Genomic DNA, 7,747 nt, shown 5'->3' on the forward strand with positions numbered 1-7,747 from the left:
CAGAAATTGACTGATCAAGTTAATTTCTTAACTCAATATTTTGTACCTCAATTTCGTCCACCAAACGTTCAGATGCCGCCTGTGCCTGATAGTGACAATATTTCTAGGGCTTCGTCTTCTCAACCTCCAGCTCCAACCCATCCTTCTATGTACGGGGCAGCACCGTCTCAACATATGGTACCTCCATATATGTACGGAGCAACACCATATCCGTGTCCGATTCCACCATCCTCCCAGCCATCGTATCCCTACATGTATGGAGCTGGATCGTCCACATTACCTCCCCAATATCCTTGGCCGATGCCGCCACCGCAGCAATCACAACCACAGCCACCGCAACAACCACAACAAGAAGACAATAGGGAGGAGGACGAGGAAGCTGATTTAGGAGACTAGGTTTATTTTATTATTAATTATTGTTAAATTTTATGAACAATATGAATATTTGCTATGTTAATGTATTATGAATATGTAAAATTGTTATTTTAATAAACTCATTTGAATATTTAATATAATATTTTTATTTTTAATATATTTGTTTTCAATTATTTAAATTTTAAATAATAATTTCGATAAATAATTAATTGAAATTGTATTTTATTAATTAATTTTATTATTTTTTATAAATAAAATAGTATTAGGGACGACACTGTCGCCCCTGATAATATGCCACGTGCAACCATTTGGGGCGACATAGTATAGTATTAGGGGCGACGTGTCGCCCCTAATAATTAAGTATTAGGGGCGACTAATGGAGTATCAGGGGCGACATATCAACAACAATAATTCAAAATTTTCAAATTTTTGGGGCGACATTTCAAGTTTTAGGGGCGACTGTGTCGCCTCTGATATTTGAATATCAGGGGCGACTCTCGAGTCGCCCATAATGTACCCTTCAGGGACATTTTTTCAAGAGCGACTTTTCGGTTTATAAGGAGCGACATGCGTCGCCCCTAAAACTCATTTTTGTTGTAGTGAGAAAACTCTGGAGAATTCATCCTTGAAGAATTTTCAGAGATCATCTTAAGGTTAATAACAAAGACTCGTGGACTAGGCAGATTTAACTGCTGAACCACGTAAAAAACCTCGTTTGTATTATCATATTTTTATCGGCCATTACTGATTATTTTTTTCGTGCTCTTCTTTCGCTGTTGACGAAAAACATCGTCAACAATTTGGTGCTTTCATTGAGAGCCTTAAGCATTCACCCTGAACAAGTTATGGACGCTAATAATCAGAACATTCTTGAAGAAGATCATCCAAGACATCCTGGGAAACAACCAATGGAAAACCCAGATGTCGAAGAAAGGAGTGGATCCTTTGATTCTCGGGGACCACCTCCTCCACCAAGAAATGAGGATATGTATTACAATCCTGAGCGATATGTTCCCATTGTGGAGCTTGAGAACCGGCAGCTGAAACAGCAGTTGGCAGAGGCCAACAAGAGGAATGAGGATTTAGATAGGATAGCCGCGGAGGCGCAGGTGGCTCAGCCCCCGCCTCCGCGTGAAAACCAAGCCCCTCCTCCTAGGGACGTGCATGTTCCTCCTCGCAGGCCCCGAGGGCATCCGCGAAAGAATGTTGCCCCAAGAAGGCCGACATAACCTCCCGCACCAGCAGAGCCATCCGCTCCCCCTAGGCCCCAGATAAGTACTCGGGCTAGGGCCCCGGCTAATCCACCTGTGGAAGTACCTGTGGGAACTGAGAACAACCGAGCCCCTGCAGAGGCTCAGACTCAAGTCCCTGGGAGCGCACAGAACGCGACCAACCCATCTCGGGCAAACTCCGGACCGTCTAGGCCGCGAAATGGGTGGCAGCCACCGTCACCCATATGGTTCCCACCATCACCTATAAGATATCCTTCACCCCTCGCAGGAATGCTCAACCAGTTCGAGATCAGGTCGAAAGGCGTGCGGGGAGGAGACAGGGAAACAGGGGAGCTTTCCAGGAGCGGAGAGATGCCCTATCAGAGAGAAGTCAAACATCGCTGTCTCGCACAGCGGAAACGAGGCCGCACGAAAAAGACCCATCTCGAAATAACCATGCAACGAGTTTTGCTAGTGACGACTCTGGAGATACCAGATCGGTCAGCATATATGATCGAGGTCGTAAGAATACTGGAAGCCGCAGAAATCGCTCCGACCTGCGAGAACACCTGAATCAAAGTCGGGGTAATGTGACCCGATAAACCTAGACCTGAGGGATCGCTTGAATAGGCGTAAAGATCACTTACAGAGGCGCGAGCCTGGAATTTTGATCGAAAACAACCGATTCCAGACAGTGCCTCTCGCGGACCTAGTCCAAGAAAGAATTGATCAGCTGGAAAAGGCATTTAGGCTTTTGAAAAACGAGCAAGGACACGATTGATATGAAGGTTCTGATGAGGAGCTTGAACCGTTTGCTCCCCATATTTCCAACACTCCATTTCCCCAAGGGTTTCGGATCCCTCACGTTCCAACGTTTGAGGGAAAGACCGACCCGTACAGTCATCTGAGTACGTTCAACACCATAATGAGAGCCAGTAACGTGGGTTACGAGCTCAGATGCATGTTATTTCCAGCATCATTGACAGGACCAGCTAAAAGCTGGTTCGAAAAATATAAGAGACACTCAATAACTTCTTGGGAGCAGCTGTCTAAAGACTTCAAGAAGCAGTTCAAAGCCATGATGGGGGTTCGACCTAAGGCGTCAACCGTAACTAACGTTCGGCAACAACCAGGCGAAATATTAAAAAGTTACCTTACAAGGTTTCATTTGGAAGTTGCCCGAGCTCGGAATGTGGATGACAGTGGACACCTAATGGCTGTCCAAGTCGGAGTAATGCCAGGAAGTGCCCTCTGGGACGATATGAAAAGAAAACCGGTGACGTCTCTAACTGAGTTTAATGGACGAGCGCAGAGGTTTGTCAATGTAGAGGAAGCGAGGTCGAGACTTAATGTGACTTCCCATTCCGAAACTACAACGATAAACATCAACTCTGCCTCAACCTCGGCGGACCCAGTAGCTTCAAAACCTGCTGCGGAAAACCCTTCCAAGAGAAAAAAGAACGAAGGGAGTAACCCCGAGGCCGAAGGAGGAAAGAAAAAGAAAGGGGAGAGATATTTCTCCGTGTACAAAGTGTACACCGAGCGCAACGAATCTCAGGAGAACATATACCTCGCTAATGAAAACTAGGTCCCCTTCAGGCGTCCGGACCCAATGAGAAATCAGAAGTCCAAGAGGGACTCCAACAAGTATTGCCGATTCCACAGAGACACCGGGCATACTACCGATGAATTTCGACAGCTGAAAGACGAGATCGAGGGATTGATCTCGAGAGGTTACTTCAGACAATATGTCAAGAACCAGAGTACTAATCAGGCGACCGCGAACCAAAGAGCAGCCACGTCGCAGCCCACACAAAACAATAATTCCCGAGCTCGGGAAGAAGATAGGCCCCCGCTGATAGATGGAGAAGATGTAATAACCATCTCGGGAGGGCCTCATCCTGCAGGAATGGGCAGAAATGCCCAAAAGAGATACGTTAACGAGTTGAATACTGGGGACAAGTCTCCCTATGAACCTGAACCTAGATCTCCAAAAAGTCAGAGGATTGAATCTCAACCAATAACCTTCACTGAGGAAGACGCGTCCCATGTCCAGTTTCCTCACCATGATCCGTTGGTCATCACTCTCCAGCTGGCAAATAAAAGGGTCCACCGAGTTCTCATAGACAATGGGAGCTCAGTTAACATTCTCTATAAAGCAACCCTCGAGAAGTTGGGACTCTCCCTTCGTGACCTGAAAGCGTGTGCAACTACTTTATACGACTTTTCAGGAGAAGGGACCGCCTGCATGGGCTCCATCGAGCTCCCCGTAACCTTGGGAGACTACCCAGTCTCGGCAACTAAGATGATGGAGTTTGTGGTAGTGGATCTACCTTCAGCCTACAATGTGCTGCTCGGGAGACCCGCCCTGGTTAGGCTGGGCGCAGTCTCATCAGTAAGGCATCTGGCCCTTAAGTTCCCGACCCCTAGCGGCGTTGGAACATTAAAGGGAGATCAGTTAGCTGGGAGGGAATGCTACAGCATTTCCTTGAGAGGAAAGAAGCAGACGAGCGCACAAGCACTCGTCATTATTCAAAGTAAAGATGGGACGATCTTAGAGATTGATGAGGGGATCGATCTAAGGATTGAGGAGAAAGCTGACCTCGAACCCTTAGAAGAGCTCGAAGAAATTTAGCTTGAGGAAACCGATCCCTCGAAAAAGGTAAAGGTTGGAAAACACCTCCAGGAAGAGACAAAATAACAACTAATTTGCATTTTAAAGAAAAACCAGGATGTCTTCGCATGGTCACATTCGGACATGGTGGGAATAAGCCCGAATATAGCAAGCCACGTGCTAAATATAGACAAAAGCTTCCCTCCGAAGCAACAAAAGCGAAGACAGCTGGACGATGATAGAAAGAGGGCACTGAAGGAGGAAGTTGACAGGTTAAAAGCAAACTGATTCATTAGGGATGCCTTTTACCCTGACTGGGTAGCCAATCCAGTGTTGGTCCCGAAGCCTAATGGGACGTGGCGGACCTGTATTGACTATTCAGACCTCAACAAAGCTTGCTCGAAAGACTGTTTCCCATTACCAATGATTGACCAGCTCGTGGATGCCACGGAAGGGCATGGTCTGATGTCGTTCATGGATGCCTATTCTGGATATAACCAGATTCCTATGCATGCCCCCGACCAAGAACATACGAGCTTCATAACGGATAAGGGGCTATACTGCTATAATGTCATGCCATTCGGGCTCAAGAATGCTGGGGCCACATACCAGCGGCTCGTGAACATGATGTTTTCAGAACAAATAGGGAACAACATGGAAGTTTATGTTGACGACATGCTTGTCAAGTCTCAACTCAACAAGAACCATGTTGATGACCTCAAAGAGTGCTTCAGCGTGCTCCGAAGGTATAACATGAAACTAAATCCTCAGAAGTGCACTTTCGGGGTATCTTCGGGAAAATTCTTGGGCTTTATCGTGAACGCTCGTGGAATAGAAGCCAACTCTGACAAGATCCAGGCCCTGATTGACATGCCCTCACCTCAAAGACACAAGGATATCCAAAGTTTGACCGGCAGGATGGCGGCCCTAAGTAGGTTCATTTCAAAATCTACGGACCGTTGTCTTCCGTTTTTCAACCGTTGCATTCCAGGAGCTCAAAAAGCACCTCGCTGAACCCCCCGTCATATCAAAACCTAAAACGGGAGAAGTATTGTACCTATACCTTTCCACCTCCGAACACGCAATAAGTGTGGTGCTCGTTCGAGAAGAAGAAAAGGTACATAGACTCGTTTATTACATCAGTAAAAGGGCAGAATCGAGGTACCCCTTGATGGAGAAGCTGGCCCTTAGCTTAATACATTCATCTCGTAAACTTCGACCCTAATTTCAGGCCCATCCCATTCATGTGTTGACTGATCAACCACTTAGGCAAGTCTTGTCTAAACTAGAGGCTTCTGGTTGACTTCTTAAATGGGCAGTTGAACTCGGACAGTTCGAGATCACCTACCACCCGAGGACGACCATTAGGGCTCAGGCTTTGGCTAACTTTATAGTGGAATGTATTGGCATGGCCAATGATGAAGTTATAACCCCGGCCCGCGAGCTGTGGAAACTTTACGTCGATGGCTCGTCCAATGAAAATGGATCGGGGCCAGGAGTCATTTTGATTACCCCCGTAGGGAGAAGATTTCATTCTGCCTTAAGATTTGGCTTCAAAGCATTGAATAATGAGGCCGAATACAAGGCTTTACTGGAAGGACTTCGTATAGCCAAATAGCTCAGAGCTAAAGCTATACATTGCTACAGCGACTCCCAGCTCGTGGTTAACCAAATCTTGGGAGAATATCAGGCTCGTGGCACAAGAATGGCGACTTACTTAGAGAAGGCGAAAACTGCATTAGAGCATTTTGAGTTTTATGCGATCGAACGGGTTCCCCGAGAGCGGAACTCAAACGCAGATGCTTTAGCTCAGCTCGCCACCTCCGCTGGGAATGATGAACTAAACGTTGTGCCCATAGAACACCTCTCAGCACCTAGCATTAATAAGCCAGAGGAGGAAGACGTGTGTATGATTGAGTCTGAGCCTACATGGATGACCCCGATAGTGGAATATCTAGAGACCGGCGTCCTTCCAAAAGACCGGAACCAGGCTCGAAAATTAATGTATCAACTTCCCCGTTACATCATTTTGGACGGAAAGCTATACAGAAGGGGGTATTCCATGCCATTACTTTGGTGCGTAACTCCACCCGAAGCTAAGAAGATCATTGAAGAAATTCATGAAGGATTCTGCGGAGATCACACCGGGGGGCATAGCCTATCTAAGAAAATCATACGCCAAGGATATTTCTGGCCTACCATTAAGACGGATTCTTTCGAGTACGTGAAGAAATGCAACAAATGCCAGAGATTCGCCACGATTCCTCGAGCTCCTCCATCCGAGCTGACCATGTTGACTTCCCCATGGCCATTCGCGGTATGGGGAATTGACCTTATAGGCTCTCTCCCAACTGGCAAGGGCGGTGTGAAATATGCTATCGTCACTATGGATTATTTCACAAAGTGGACAGAGGCTGAACCGTTGGCAACAATAACTTCCAAAAAGGTCCATGACTTCGTGGTAAAAAACATCGTATGCCGATATGGGGTGCCGAGGAAGATTGTATCCGACAACGGAACCCAGTTCAATAGTGACTTATTTACCAACTTTTGTGAAAAGAATGGAATAATAAAGAGTTTTTCGTCAGTAGCTCATCCTCAGGCAAATGGCTAAGTCGAGGCTGTAAACAAAACTCTCAAGAGTTCATTAAAGAAAAAGTTGGAGGAAGCAAAGGGACGCTGGCCTGAAGAATTGCCCCAAGTCCTATGGGGATATAGGACCACAGCTCGAACAACAACAGGGCATACCCCGTTCCCTCTAGCATACGGATGTGAGGCTATGTTGCCTATCGAGGTTGAAATTCCGATAGTCCGAACTCACATTTACGACCAAAACTCAAACCACACTCTGCTCGAAGAAACCTTAGACTTGATTGAAGAAAAGAGAAATGAGGCTCAGCTAAGGAACGCTGCCTACCAGCAATGAGCTACCAGGCATTTCAACAAGAGAGTTCGAGATCGAAAGTTCGGTGTTGGAGATCTGGTGTTGAGACACGTATTTTTGGCAACACGAGATCCAGCAGCTGGTATGCTCGGGCCAAATTTGGAAGGACCATACCAGATAAAGTCAGTCATCCGGTCCGGTGTTTACAAGCTAGCGAGATTGGATGGGAGCCTGGTACCGCGAGCATGGAATGGCGAACACCTTAGACCTTACTACCAATAGTATAGGAAAAGTGTTGCCTATATCCATGATTTTTCTATCTGTATTAATTTGTCTGCTTTTGAATTCCATCAAAAAAAGATCTATTTCGTTCAATATGTTATGTCTCTCTTTATTTTTGCAATCTCTCTTAATTTAATAACCTATGGTCAAACTTATAGGATATTAAGGGGGCATCATTGGTATTATACCATCAGCTTAAAAAATAAAATAGCATACACGAAATGCACACAAGTGTTTGGATACAACCAGACGCACGAGCTTAGATAGTTCGGACGTAACCGAATTATCAAAAACATACAAGTGTTTGGATATAACCAGACGCGCGAGCTTAGATATTTTGGACGTAACCAAATTATCAAAAGATAAAAACGTTTGGATATA

Source organism: Humulus lupulus, chromosome 2 (assembly GCF_963169125.1).
Source record: "Humulus lupulus chromosome 2, drHumLupu1.1, whole genome shotgun sequence".
Taxonomy (NCBI): Eukaryota; Viridiplantae; Streptophyta; class Magnoliopsida; order Rosales; family Cannabaceae; genus Humulus; species Humulus lupulus.